The sequence below is a fragment of the Pleurodeles waltl genome, chromosome 5 (genome assembly GCF_031143425.1).
Source record: "Pleurodeles waltl isolate 20211129_DDA chromosome 5, aPleWal1.hap1.20221129, whole genome shotgun sequence".
Lineage (NCBI taxonomy): Eukaryota > Metazoa > Chordata > Amphibia > Caudata > Salamandridae > Pleurodeles > Pleurodeles waltl.
This window is the reverse complement of record NC_090444.1, coordinates 1419798006-1419813333: the sequence shown is the minus strand read 5'-3', so window position 1 is coordinate 1419813333 and position 15328 is coordinate 1419798006. Positions and strand designations below refer to the sequence as shown.

The following is a 15328-nucleotide window of genomic DNA, read 5'->3' as shown; positions in this document are numbered from 1 at the left end:
TTCTTATTCAAGTACTTTCCTTTACATGAGAATCAGAAAAACATTCTGACTAAATTTTAAACCAGTCATATAAATCCTTTTTTGAGAATGCATACTAGCACCATACAATAGTGCATCTAGACAATCTGATCTTCTGTGTACTCTTAAAATGTTTCAACACAAATTGCGCATATTGTGAATATATATATATATATATATATATATATATAAATAGTAAACACCATAAAAGGATTGTGCACCATGAATAACACAATATATATTCAGGAAAAACAAATCACATAACTTGTCAACTCGAATATTACATGATAAATATCTTAGAATAGTGGCATACAATAAACAACATGAATTAAACTCGAGGAGAGAATCGTGCGTCTTGCCGATTCGAGTGTCACCATGTAAAAAGCCAATAAATGGTAGTGCGCAATGAATATCAAAGTCAAATCATCATTAAACGAATTGCGCGTCTTGCCGATTTGTAAACCACGATGTAAATGCCAAGAAATAACATCTCACAATGAATAACAAGATCAAAGTACAATTAAACGAATCGCGCGTCTTTTGCCGATTCTTAAGCCACCATGTAAATGTCAAGAAATGGTAGCGCGCAATGAACAACAAAGTTAAAACACCATAAAACGAATTGCGCATCTTGCCGATTCTTAAGCCACCATGCAACTGTCAAGAAATGGTAGCGTGCAATGAATAACAAGATTAAATTATCATGAAACGAATCGCTCGTATTGGCGATTCGCAAGTCACCCTGCAAATGTCACAAACACTCAAGCGCATATTTCACACGCGCAAAGTACTCTGTCAAATCATAAAAGAATTAGGCCCAAGAACATGAGCGTTCTCGATAACGGCGTCGGGAGGCCAGCCCAACCACCGTCTTACCGCCCAGAACAAGGATCTCCAAATGAAGAATGAAAGCCAGATGTCTGGAAGATCAAAGAGACCACCGGGACAGGAGCTCAGGAAGTAGCTGCTGCTCTGCACTGAGACCTCTCAATAGTGAGCACTTGGAGCTGGGCTGGCTCCTTTTTATAGAGTCTTGGCCCAGCCCATAACCACACCCAGGCATGTTGCAGGGAAAGTCTCTAGAAAGCCCTGGAAAGGGACCACACCCTAACACACTCTGAAAGCCTGCAGCAATACATTGCAAATGAACAGCATTTGTAAGCACATTAAACATAAGTCTTCAGGATTGAACTCTGCAATGCAAAAGGTTAAACAACAACATATCAGCACAATGCATAAATTACGTTGTTTTGAGAGTGCTGGGTTCTTGCATTTTAGTTGCCAATAGAGCGCGCACTGCCCTGGTGTTGACACTGTGGGGGTCATTCTAACTCTGGCGGGCGGCGGATGCCGCCCGCCAGAGTTCCCCCGACAGAACACCGCTCCGCGGTCTGAAGACCGCCGCGGTGATTCTGTGTTTCCCGCTGGGCTGGCGGGCGACCGCCAGAAGGCCGCCCGCCAGCCCAGCGGGAAACCCCTTCCCACGAGGAACCGGCTCCGAATGGAGCCGGCGGAGTGGGAAGGTGCGACGGGTGCAGTTGCACCCGTCGCGAATTTCAGTGTCTGCTTAGCAGACACTGAAATTCATTGTGGGGCCCTCTTATGGGGGCCCCTGCAGTGCCCATGCCATTGGCATGGGCACTGCAGGGGCCCCACGACACCCCATACCGCCATCCTGTTCCTGGTGGGCGAACCGCCAGGAACAGGATGGCGGTATGGGGTGTCGGAATCCGCCGAGGAGGATTCCTGAGGGCAGCGGAAAACCGGCGGGAGACCGCCGGTTTTCCTGTTCTGACCGCGGCCAAACCGCCGCGGTCGGAATGCCCTGCGGGGCACCGCCAGCCTGTTGGCGGTGCTCCCGCCGACCCCGCTGCCGGGGTCGGAATGACCCCCTCTGTCTCTTTCTGAAAGGCATTTTTCAACATTTTTAAAATATTTTTTGCAAAGTGGTAAGAATTTCATCAATGAATGTAGAGTTTAAGCCGCAGGGCGCCTGTCAACACGCCATGTTGGTAACTGACCCACACTTGATGTGCTTATGGTATCTCAAGCACAATCACAACTCAAGGTTGTGCTTGGACTGCTGGGCAATGGCATCAAAAGCTTTGAGGGAGCGGTCTCTAAAGCTGCTTGCGGCCAGCGGTCGACTCCATTTAACGCGACTACTAGAAGGTCTCTGTCCCAATTGAGAAGAAGGTTGTGGGACCACTTCAAGAGCCCTATGTCCTCTTCCTCTCACTCGAGGTCCTTGGGACACTTGGGGAAGAGCCACAAGAAGTAAAAGAAGTCAAAACAGTCTTCGACTTCGCTCTGAGTGGTCCGATTAGCATTAAAGCATTTCTATCAGGGGGCAGATAGTGCAGTTGTTCACATACAACATCACCGCCATATGGCACTGCAACAAACAGGGCAGGGTGAGGTCGAGGACCCTTTGTTAAGAGGCCCAGTGTCTCTGGACATGGCTGGAACAGCAGTGTGCATCAGCCTGGTGGTTCAACACCTGGCAAGTTCTCTGAATGCCAGGGTGGGCAAAGTCAGCTGTTGAGGCCTAGCAGATCACGAATGGCATCTCCATTCGGCGGTGGTGCAAGGACTCTTTCAGCAGTGGGGAGAGCCTTGGTTGGATCTGTTCGTCTCCGAAGAGAAAACACAATGTCAGCAGTATTGCCATTGGAGTTTTCAAGGCGGCAATCACTCAGAGATGCTTTTCATCTTGAGTGGAGTTCAGGCCTCCTGTATGCCTTTCCACTCATACCACTTCTGCCCAGAGTTCTCAAGAAGGTCAGGAAAGACCGGGCCCAAGTCATTCTTGTGGCTCAGGACTGGGCACAGAGAGTCTGGCATTCCAAGTTTCTGAAAATGAGCATCAATCGTCCAGTGAGGCTGCCCCTTCAGGAGATTGTCTGTCACAGCAGCAGGGGAGGGTCCTGCACCCGAACCTGACAACCGTTCGTCTCCTTGTGTGTAGATTAAGCAGCAACAGTTGATAGTGTTGGACCTTCCGCCTGAAGTCTGTAACATTTTTCTGGCAGCCAAGGGTCCCTCCACCAAGTCGGTGTATGCCTGCTGATGTTGCAAATGTGTAAAATATTGTACAGGAACATCTTCTGGTCCTTTTTATGCCTCTCCCTTTGATATTTTTCTCTTTATCCTTCCCCTTGCCCAGCAGGGCTCTTCTCTGGGCACACTTAAGGGCTTTTTTTCTGCTTTGTCTGCCTTTCTGCTGCTTCCTGACCAACCCTCTTTATTTAAGTCCCCTATTGTACATAGGTTTCTTAAAGGGATTGTACATATGTTTCCCCCTATGCCCTTTATCATGCCTCAGCGGGATCTTAATTTAGTTGTTGAACCTGTTCCTCTATGTAGGGTTATACCCAAACTTCCTCCTATTTTTTCTGACCTTTTTTTGTTGGCTTTATGACTCAGCGCACTTTACCACTGCTAACCAGTGCTAAAGTCCATATGATGTCTGTCTAAATTGTATTGGTGATTAGTTTCTCCATGATTGGCGTATTTGATGTACTAATAAGTCCCTAGCATAGTGCACCAGGTGTTCCCCAGGCATGTAATTCAAATGCTACTAGTCAGCCTGCACCACTGGACCACTCAGGCCTGCCGCTGCAGTATCTGTATATGCAGTTTTAAACTGCCATATCAACTTGGCAATTGCTCTCACTTGCCAGGCCCAAACCTTCCATTTTGTTGCCTGTAAGTCATCCCTAAGGTAGGCCCAAGACAGCTCCATGGGCAGGGTGCACTGTTGTGCTTTACATATCCTGACAGTGAAATACTACTAACTTCGTTTTTCACTATTGTAAGACCTATCTCTCCCATAGGCTAACATGGGAATTGTCTTGTAAACTTTCAAGTGTAAGTTCCCATTGGCAGCAGATAGAGATATGGAACTTGGGATCTCTGAACTCACCGTTTAACATATTTTGCTGAAGTTGGTTTTTGAACTGTAAGTTTGAAAATGCCACTTTTAGAAAGTGGGCATTTTCTTGTTTAACCGTTCTGTGCCTCTGCCTGTCTGCTGAATACAGGTCTGGGTCAGTATGACAGTTGGGTTGTTTGTGCATTCACTCTAGACAGTCGCACAAAGGGAACTGCGGTGTCCCCTGCATATCCTGATGGCCCATCACCAGGGTGATGGATCTTCCTGAGCTAGAGTGGTCGGAGGAGCTGACACTTGCTAGTGAATAGGGCTGGAGTGTGTCTGGGGCCAGGGCAGGGGAAGGCAGGGTCCTATGGAATACAAAGACTTCCCTTTGAAGTTTGCCTACTTCAAAGACAGAAATGTGTATACGTACTGGACCACTGACACCACATAGTTAAAACCCTTCTAGACTGAGGAAATTCTGCCAGGAATAAAAACTGGATGCTGTAGGAGGGACTGCCACTCGGCCTGCTGCTTTGTTGTGCTGGCTTGCTTCTTGCTGCTTCTGTCCTGGTAGTGAAAGGATTGGACTTGGCTTTCTACATCCTGCTTCCAAAGGTTCTTCAAGAGCTTAGACTGAGCTTACCTCCTGTCAAGAAGTCTCAGGGATATCAAAGACTTCATCAGCCAGTGCTTGGGCTCCTCTTCTAGGAGTCCTGACTTGCTAAGTGGTGCCAACTCCAGTCCCTGGGCCCTTGGAAGTGTAAGCTTGTGACTTTGCACCAACGTGCCACAGCTGAAGAATCAACGCATCGCCTGTCCCACAGCTGAAGAATTGATGCAGTGCCTGTCCCATGGCTGGAGAATCAACGCATCACTTGTCTTGCGGCTTCAGAATCAACGCAGCGCCTGTTTCACCACAGCTCCATCAACACAGCACATTTGGATTTCCAATGCATCATCCTTTTGTGTCAATTTTTCATCTATCCTGCACTGCAGTAAAGAGCCAAGGCTGCGTGCCCGGGAATTGATGAATCGCCTTTTCTGCGGGGAAAGAATCAAACATCACCTCCCCTGCCAGTAAGGAACTGCTGCATCGCCTCTCCTGCAAGAAAATAATCGATGCATCACCTCCCAAGTGCAGTATGGAACCTACTTTGCTTTTCCAGCCCCCCTCGTTCCCCCAGTGGCTCCCATCGTCTCACACCCCACGTGCTAAAGAGATACAGTCATTGATTCCCATGGACCAAGACTAATTTAAACTTTTCAAAAGTGACATCTTGACTTGTAGATGTTGGATTTTTGTCATTTTGGTCTTCTTTTACTCAGCTAAATATTGGCTATTTTCACAAACCAGTGTGGAGTCCTTTTGTAGTGTTTTCATTGTGTTACTTTGTGTACAAATACTTTACACATTGGCTCTGAGATAAACCTAGATGCTTGAGCCAAGATACCATGTGGGTGAGCAGGGGTTATCTTAGCTGTGTGACTCATTTACCCTGACTAGAGTGAGGGTCCCTAGTTGGACTGGGTGCAAACCACTGCCAACTAGAGACCCCATTTATAACATTAGTTCTCACATACCTAATGTGTGCTTCCTTCAAACCGCTACACAATTGTCCCATCTGGCTGCTTACCATGAAGATAGCTTTTTAGTGGCAATAACATCTGCCTGAAGGGTGAGTAAGCTGCAGGCTTTATCATTCAAGCCTCCTTATCTCTCTGTGTTCCCAGACAAAGTAGTGCCCCCATTTCATTTGGGACATTCTGTCACCCTACTCACCTGTTATGCTTCTCCACATCCCTCTAAAAAAGAGGAGCGATTCCACCGTCTTGACCCAAAAAGAACGTTGTTGTTCTACCTTGACCACACAGAAGAGTTCCAGGTGGACAACCTGCACTTCATGGGCTATGTAGGAGCTAAAACTGGTTGGGAAATACTGAAAAAAAACATTTCGTGCTGGGTCTTGTGCTGCATCAAGATCTGCTATGCTGTGGCTAACAACCTCCTGATGGCTTACAGGCCCATTCTACCAGGGGAGAAGCTGTGACCAAGTGGAGTCCTAGTACTTGACATCTGTTAGGCAGCAACATGGGCATCACTACTCATGTTGCCCGTTCAGTCCTACAGGACTTCTCCGTATTGAATATTTGTCTGCAGCCCACCTCACAGGATGGCATGGCTTGGGTATGTAGGTAAAGGTAAGGAATCTACATCTAGAAATCTTTATCGGATGAACAAGTTACTTTCCTTCGGTAACACATCATCTGGTAAAGACCATATCTAGCTGCAGATTCCTTACACCCACCTATGCCTCCTGCTCTGCAGACAGATTTCCAGGGTCAAGGTTGTTCATTTTCAGTGCCGCAGTTTGGACACACATTCGGCAGTTTACGTCATGGCTCTCCTCTCCTGGTGTGGAACGTCGTGAAAAGTGACTTATGTCCATACCACTGGGTGGCTGTAGGTTACCACGATGTCACATCCAGCTCCAATGACGTTAACAACGCTAAGCATAACCGAACAAAGCCACCCAATGGCCTGCAGGGGTACTGCTCACGCAGAAATCTTCCAGATCCAGTCTGATGCCTGGGAAAGTTAAAGGTTAGGAATCTGCAGCTAGAAATAGTCTCTACCAGATAAAGCATTAACAAAGGAAAGTACCTTGTTCTTTATGTAATTTCTTTCTGGGACAGCTAGAAAATATAGTTGCAGCATGAATTTGTAAAGAAATATCCATATACTTTGATTAGTGGTCTTTAGATGTAGAGGAAAATTGGTGCCAAATCCAATAAAAAGGATTGTCTGGAAAATGCAATGAAGAGCAGTGTTTTCACAACATATAGAGCTATCTCTGAATGACCACAAAACGTTAGTTACTCCAAGTTTAGGGTACTCTGAAGGCGCTTTTTATTTTAATCTAGGTGATGTCACAGTAGCAAAATACATTTTGTCATATCTATTTTGTCACAGAACAATCATATTTGGTGGCCACACTTCTATGTTCTCATCAAACTCTGGATACTATGCCCCTACTGACAATCCTGCTTCCAATCCTTCACCTTATCTTGCCCTTATTTTCATTTTCCGGAGAAGTGTCAGCTAAAATGTGGCTCGCCTTTTTGGAATAGACGACTACTGGAGAATAAACTCACAACACCCAGAGCATCAACAGCAACAACTGGTGTAACCAGAACAGGGACCATAGCATCAACGACAGCATCAAGAAGTACAACAGTGAAACACAGTACCATAACAGCGTGGACCACAGGAACAACCACAGTGACAACAGTGGTATAGACAACAGCAACAATCCCATTGGCCATGTGTGAGAAAACAGGGCTGATTGCAGAGGCCCCCTAACTTTTTGCCCCCATTTTCCACTTTATGCTGGTGTTTTCCTGACTCTGATGGTGCCCTGGGTACTGCTAACCAGTCCCAGGGCCTGTGCTCTGTGTAAAATGGATATGCAAATTAGGCTAATTATAATTGGCTAAGTTAACCTACCTATAAGTCCCTAGTATATGGTAGGGCATGTAGGTTTAGGGACCACAGCATAGGTAGTGCACCCATAGGTGCACTGCTGAGGTGCCCAGTGTCATTTTAAAGGCAGGCCTGCCTTGTGGCTGCTTTTAAATTAAAGTTATATGCAAATTCGACTTTGGAATTAAAAGTAGTTCCAAAGTCTTTAACTACCTTATTTTTACAAATAAGTCACCCCTAAGGTGTGCCCTATGTGCCCCTATGGCTGGGTGCCATGTAACTATAAGCAGGGCCTTTTTAAAAATAGATTTATAAACCCTGGTGAGGTAAAAACAGCCAAATTTGTTTTTCCCTCATTGAAGTAAATGGCCTTCATAGGCTAGAATGGGGAGACTTTATTTTAAATTTTAAAGTCTCCTTAAATGTTGCATACCAAGAATTTGGTATCAAATTAATTGTTGTAGTAAATCCCACAACTTCCAGTTGTTGGATTTAATATAACTTGTTCAGGTAAAGAGTTTTAGACTTTACCTAAAAAGTTGCCAATTTCAGCCCTGCATTGTTTTTGCTGCTGTGCTCTGATTGGCCAGCCTGCAGCAGCTTAGTCAAAGCTGCCTTGATGAGGTGTGAAGTGGCCTGGCTTCATACAAAGGAATGTGCTTGGGGGAGAGAATCTCCCCTCAGCAGATGGTGAGGCAGGAAGGGGGAGGGCTGCCAAACTGGTCTTCAAAGGCAGAGAAGGACATTTGGAGCAACCAGCAACACCCCCACATCCTGCAACCCAGACAACTAGGTACCCCCTTGATTAGATTAGGAGAGGGCAGGAGAGGGGTGTGTTTATGATTTTTAGCCACACCAGTGGGTGGGCTCAGCCAGATGTAACCTCCAAAAATCAGATTCAGCCATGTTGGATTTTTGGAGAATGTTGCCTTTTGGGATGGATTTTTGCCACACTTCCCAGGAAGTAGTCATCACAGGGGGACGACCCTGTACCTGATTGGAGAACCAGGACCCCCCTGCTTTTCACCCAGGAGCAAGGATAAAACTGGCAGACCTGCCCCCACACCTCAGATCCCTGCCAGATTTCAAGAAGAAAAGAACTAAAGGAGAAGAAGGACTGCCCTGCTGGACCCCTGGCCTGCACCTGGAACCTGCACTCAGAAGGACTGCACCAGCTGCACACTTGGGCTTCACCACAAGAAGGACTTTGCCTGGCTTCAACTGGTTCAAGGAGGGACTCCCTGTTTGCTACAGGTGAAAAATTGCTAACCAGAGTCCCCTGCACCAACTCCTGAAGAAAGCGACCAGCTGACCACTGCCCAGTGGCCAAAAAGGAGTTTGCACCAGGTGCATTCTGGGAGTTGAAGTCCGCACCCCCCAAGGACCATCACAGAACTTCTGGACCCTTGGGGTGAGCTGTGGACCCCAAAAGAACCTTAAAAGTACATCTGGGTGAAGCCCCAGAAGTTTGGAGAAGATTTGAGAATTTTTGTAAAAAAGCTCCAGAGAGGGACCGACCCGCCGCGGAAATTCTAGCCGGCTTGCCTCAACCGCGACCCGGCCTGACTTGGTGGTTCGTCCCGGTAAAGAAAAATCTCAGAAAAAGAGACTAAGTCCGAAGGTAAAAAGTTGACCGGGACCTCCCAGCCATCGTATCCGAGAAGGGCTCCACGGACGTCGGATCAAGATCCAGGTTTACCCCGGTCGAAGGATTTTCACCTCGAAAAAACGACTAAGTCCGAAGGTAAAAATCTCCACCGAGGAATCCAGCATCGCGTATCCGGACAAGTGCTCCAGGAGGTCGGATTCGACTGGCAGGTTCGTCCCGCTGAAGAAAATCTTCAAAATAAAGACTAAGTCAGAAGGTAACTTTTTAACCGAGGCCTCCCGCGACCTGTAGCCGAGCAGGGCTCCATCGCGGTCGGCCTGAAAGTTTGACTTTGCCCCGGTCGTGGTGCAACCAGATGACCCGATTGGTGCTTTTTGTTTCTAAGCGCTAGAAAAATAATAATTCTTTAAAAATTCATATCTCCGGTTCCCTTTATCCGATTTTATTCGTTTTGGTGTCATTTTAAAGATAAAAATATAAACTATTTTTATAAATTGGTTTTGGATTTTTAAACTGTTTCCTGTGTTTTATTTAACTACTGTTTTGTGATATTTGAATGCTTTACACACTGTCTCCTAAGTTAAGCCTTGACGCTCGTTGCCAAGCTACCAAGGGTTGAGCTGGGATTAATTTACTGAGACCTAACTGTACCTAAGTGGAGGTTGGTGGCTTGTTGCTAGGTGTAGGTACCTACCTGCCCTTACCAATAACCCATTTTCCAACACCATGATAGTAAAAATATAAATACCAACAACAGATGTCACTACAGCAGTGCCCAAAACTGTTACAACAGCAATAACTAAAGTAGGAACCACAGATGTCATCATGAAAGGGACAAAACCAACAACAGATGCCATTGAGGCAGGGACAAGAGCATTGACCACAGTTGTAACCACAGCAGAAACAATAAACACTGCAACAGCTGCCACCAAAGCAGGAACTCTATCAGCAACATCAGCTGCCACCCGAGCAAGGACAACATCCACATTAACAGCTGCTTGTAAGACAAGGACAATAGCAGTGACCATTTGTAACCATTAAGACAAAAACCGTATAGGTGGGATGCTTAAATTCATTACAGCAAAAGGTAATTACTCTTTGTTGCATAACAGCTCATCATTTTTTCTCACTATGCCAGCATAGTCATTCAGGGACTATATGAATATTGGTCTCGATGCTGCTCAAATTGGTACAGTCCAGACTGAGCTGCGAAGCCTTGTGCTATGAGAACAGTAAAACAAGCAACTCCACTACAATTTCAGTCTTTTTGGACCTCATCATTGAGGTACAGCTTGGGTTCTGTGGGACAGTAAGCACAGGGCCTATTTCTCAAGCTATCCTTTGCACTAAGGGTATCTCAGTGAGAAAAACAAACAATTAATGGCATAGTCAGTAGAATTTCTGAGAACCTTAGGCTGGGTAATTATATCATCTGCCCCTTTCTTACCTTTTCGTTGCTGTTGTGTTTTCTGAATGATTTCTAATGATGCCTAAACACCCAGCCACATTTGTCATACGGGTTAACTTTCCTGGGAAATATAGAGGGAACGTAAAATACTAGTTTCTTCTTCACTGCAAAGGATCAGAGCAGTTGAAGTCATCAAAGCATCATTCAGAAGGTTGACAAAGCCAAATTACGTACCCTAAGCAATTTGTGTTTGCTCATGTAAGCATTTTGTGCATTTGCAAAATGCACTGTTCATTAAATGTCCGACTCTGTCTTGTGAAAAACATTTAACTGTGACAAACTGAGCACGATTTACCCAGGATGGCAACATGAACGTTTTGAATGTTCAGGCTATCCCACTTATTTATTTGTGCAGCATTCCCTCCCCAAAGGACCACGGATGCCTTATCTTCCTAACAAGTGTCCTAATAAACATCTGCTTATGCCAAGGCCCTGGCCAAAGAAGAGCAGGCAGAACACTATAGTAAGCCCATTAATACCTGTGCTCAAAGTTGTGATCCTTCAACAAATTACAAATGGCACTATGCAAGGTGGCATTCCTTTTAAAAGTGTCATGCATTGTTATGTGTAGGGGAACTGCCTATAGCATGACAACACATACTTCTACAACTTATCTAATTTAAGTAATAAGGCGACTGTCCTACCTGGGCTCCCAGTCACTCTGCTCAGAAGACCATGTGCTCACAAGGCAACAACTGAGGAAATAGTTCTTCAAACCTCATACTAAACAACTAACCTCAAACCATAAGATACCCAGAATGATGCAAGATATGTATAGATGTGCAGAAATTAAATACTGTCACATAGCAAAAGCAATAAAAAGCCAAAACATAGAACAGTCATTTATGGTCCTCACAAATAAACTGAGAACCTACAACCATTTTCCAACAGTTTTTCCAATGCTCCCATCAAATGATCTTAAGCCAATATTGATTCAGTTTGAGGTGTTGTATTTTCACACTTTCCTCACTTATATACTAAAAGACACCTGGGTGTCTTCTTTACAGAGAAAGTGCAATGCCAGTGCCATGAGAAAAGGCCACCAATAGGAGCCAGGGAGAAACGAATGGACAAAGAAATGGCCTTGTTGCTAATCGAGGAGAATGTCACCCTACTGTGATCAGTAGAGAAGTGCTCTGCACTCAGGAGTAAGTGCACTAGAGACACACAAGGTTCAAGGGAGGACCCACAGGTAACAAAGACTGGCTGGCATGCACTAAGGAATTCAGGCTGTAGGAAGGAGCAGAGTGGTGAGTAGGTACCTTGCTAGCATCAGGACTTGATCTGTATGGGTGCAAAGAGTACTGAGTGGTAAATAATAACTGACAGTCGGGAGATAAACTCTTCCCAGCCTACTCCAGGTTTGCTTACTTAGTCAGGAAAGCAGCTGAAATCCAGTCAAGGAGGCTGGTCCGGTTCACGAAACAGCCGACCACTTAAGGATACATCCAGGGAATAAATTCAAGCAAAGTTCATCAATTAAAATTTCAACAAAGAGGCGCAAACCAATCAGTCTCTTGTGTGCATGCATGTAATCAGATTTTGCGAAAAATGATAACCAAAAACAACAGGAGCAGCACACGAGTACTGCAGTATTAGGATTCTTCAACTAGGAATCACAGGAAATCGCAAATGGAAGAAAGAATCATTGGCAATCATAATAGGTCTAGCCTTAAAGGAATGTTATTTGGTAATGTGAAGCATTGCAAGTAAATTGTCTATTTGTGTGGAAGCAGAGAACACTAGAATAATAGTATTGGTGTGGGTTGAAAGGTCAGGTGACGGTTGCACTGTCAAGCCAGACCTCAAAATCCATGTAGGTTAATGACTGTTCTCCTCACATCTGTGCTGCTACCAGAGAAATACAAACACCATAAATAATCTAGTTGTCTAAGACACTGTTACAGCATTATAGTATCATGTGTGTACACCTGAAAGTTCCAGCTCGGACAGCTGGATAAATAAACAAAATTATCACAGCTGTTGGAGGGCAACCACTTTTTTTGTGAAAGCACACAACATCTGCCAACACAAAACATGAACTTGTAGCTCCCAACATGTGGACGGGGCCAAAGCCCCTCTCGAGTAGACTCACATAACTGTCTTGTGAATGCTACTCTGTCAATCCAGACAATAAAACAGCCCATGCAACAGTCCACTCAATCAGGAAATAAGGGATCCAGTCACACATTCATCGAGATGTATCAATCTGGTATCTCTTGAGCAATTGCAAGGGTGTGCATCAGCTGAAGCATTGGAGGGTTTTGGGGCATGTAGATTGTTGATTGGCAGTCTCTCTCCATCTTCCAACACATTCCTGTTGGAGAGAAACCGCGAGCAAGAGGCTCCCTTAGAAGTACGTCTGACCTGTTTGTGGCATGGGCTGCAGCCTCTGACCTGGTGAATTAGCAGCTGCCATCCCACGGCTGTCAGTCATAGAGGCAAGCGAGACTCCATGTGAAGGCAGGGATCCCCTAACAGCTTATTATTAGTGGCAGTATCTTATCTCACTACCAACCCTTACTGTAACCAAAACAGTGTTGCTGTTGTTCATACTCATTTAATGTAATTGTAATATAAGAGTTGGGAAAGTACATCACTTCAAACACATTATTATTATTATTACATATATAAGTAACACCATGAATGGAGAAATAGTATTAAGTATAAAATTCTTAATATAAAAGTAATTAATTAACATATATATGTGTGTGTGTGCACATATATGTGTGTGTGTGTATATATACATATATATATATATATATATATATATATGTTCAATGTCATGTGTAGCTGCAGATACACATGCTGTGCACTGTTCCTGCCATCTAGAGTTGGGCTCGGAGTGTTACAAGTTGTTTTTCTTCGAAGAAGTCTTTTCAAGTCACGGGACCAAGTGACTCCTCGCATGGGCATTGACTCCATCTTAGATTGTTTTCTTTCCGCCATTGGGGTCGGAACTGTTCCTTTTCGCTCTGTGTATTCGAATTGGAAAACGTCGAAGCCTAATGGACCGGACCCCATTCAGTTTCTGCCCACAGTGCCATCGGGGATGCTACTGCAGGAAGGCCATGGCTCGACCCATAAGAAATCAAGCGGTGACAAAGCAACACCTTTGGCACCGAAAAAGGCCAAAATCGTGCCGAAGTCTTCGGACTCGAGCCGAGAACCCGTCACCGAGAAAACTTGACATCAACTTGTCGAGTCGGCGAAGCCTCGAAAGAGTCTTTCGTGGGCCAAGGCCTATTGTCAGCATGGGCATTTCGGTGCCGAAAAAAACGGCTTCGGAGCCGAAAAAAGCCACGTCCCCCGAGGAACATGTACTCTCAAAACAATTGAAAGAGAGACAAAGATTTGAGGAGGAACTTCACCAAATGGAGGAGTTTGATGAAACACAGGCAAGGATACAGATCCATAAGGCTACTGGGAAGATCCAAACCGCACCTTCTTTCAAATTCAAAAGGAAACTGGCTTTCCAGTCACGTACGGATACTGAACAGCCAAAGGCTAAAGTCCCCAGAGAAAAATCTCCATTACGCCAGTTCTCTCCAGAACATTCTCCTCCGTATTCTCTTTTAAGAACAATTTCACCTCTTGCTACCCACTGCACAGTCACCCACATGCACTGTGCAGTCGCAACAGGATACAGACCCTTGGGACCTCTATGATGACCCTGTGTCGGACAACAGTCCTGAGTGCTATCCCTCAAAACCCTCTCCACCTGAGGATAGCACCTCATACACCCAAGTATTGGCTAGGGCTGCTGCATTCCATAATGTGAGCATGCACTCAGAGCCATTGGAGGACGACTTTCTCTTTAATACCTTGGCCTCCACGCATGCTTCCTACCAAAGTCTGCGGATGCTCCCAGGCATGCTTAAACATGCCCAACAAATCTTTCAGGAGCCCGTGAAAGGAAGAGTCATTACACCACGGGTGGGAAAGAAATATAAGCCGCCACTGTCAGACCCAGTGTTGATTTCACAGCAGCTGCCCCCATACCAGAAAAGGGCTCAGCAAGGTAGAGGCGGGACAAGCAATATCGAACAATCAGATATGATCTGCATTAGATTCCGCTGACTGCAAGAACAGTGAACACTGCAGTGACAATTAGACGACATGCTTGGCTAAGATCTTCAGGTTTCAAGCCAGAGATTCAACGGTTGGTCCTTAACATGCCATTCAATCAAGAACAACTGTTTGGCCCACAAGTGGACACAGCCATCGAGAAAATGAAGAAGGACACTGATACGGCCAAAGCAATGGGAGCGCTCTACTCGTCCCAATGCAGAGGGACATTTAGAAAACCGCAATATAGGGGAGGTTTCAGACAACAGCGTTCAGAAACATCCACCTCTCAAACAAATACCACCTACCAATCACAATATCAGAGAGGGGGGTTTTTACGGGTCCTTCAGGGAACAATTCCCAAGGTCAAGGGGGAAATTTCAGCCCACCAAGCAGGCCACTAATAACAAGCAGTGACTTGCCGGTCAACCTCCCCCAACACACATCCCGTGTGGGAGGAAGACTGAGATTTTACCACAAACATTGGTCAGACATTACCACGGACACATGGGTTCAATCAATTATCCAACATGGTTACTGTATAGAATTCACACATTTGCCTCCAGATATTCAACCAAGAGCGCACAAACAAGATGTGGTCCCCTTACTAAAACAGAGAGAATACTTGTCAACACTGGATTTAAAAGATGCGTCCATCCATCCATCTCACAGAAAATACCTCAGGTTTGTCATACAAGGAAAGCATTTCCAATTCAAAGTATTACCCTTCGACATAACAACAGCCCCCAAAGTATTTACAAAATGCCTTGCAGTAGTAGCGGCCCATATAAGGAGACAACACAT

At 45.4% G+C, this 15328-nt stretch overlaps 1 protein-coding gene across 7 annotated transcripts in view; it reads left to right on the top strand.

Moving 5' to 3' along the window:
* Positions 1-15328, top strand: part of RIMS1 (regulating synaptic membrane exocytosis 1) — a 2255956-nt gene that overhangs the window by 1306836 nt on the left and 933792 nt on the right. The window lies entirely within an intron of this gene.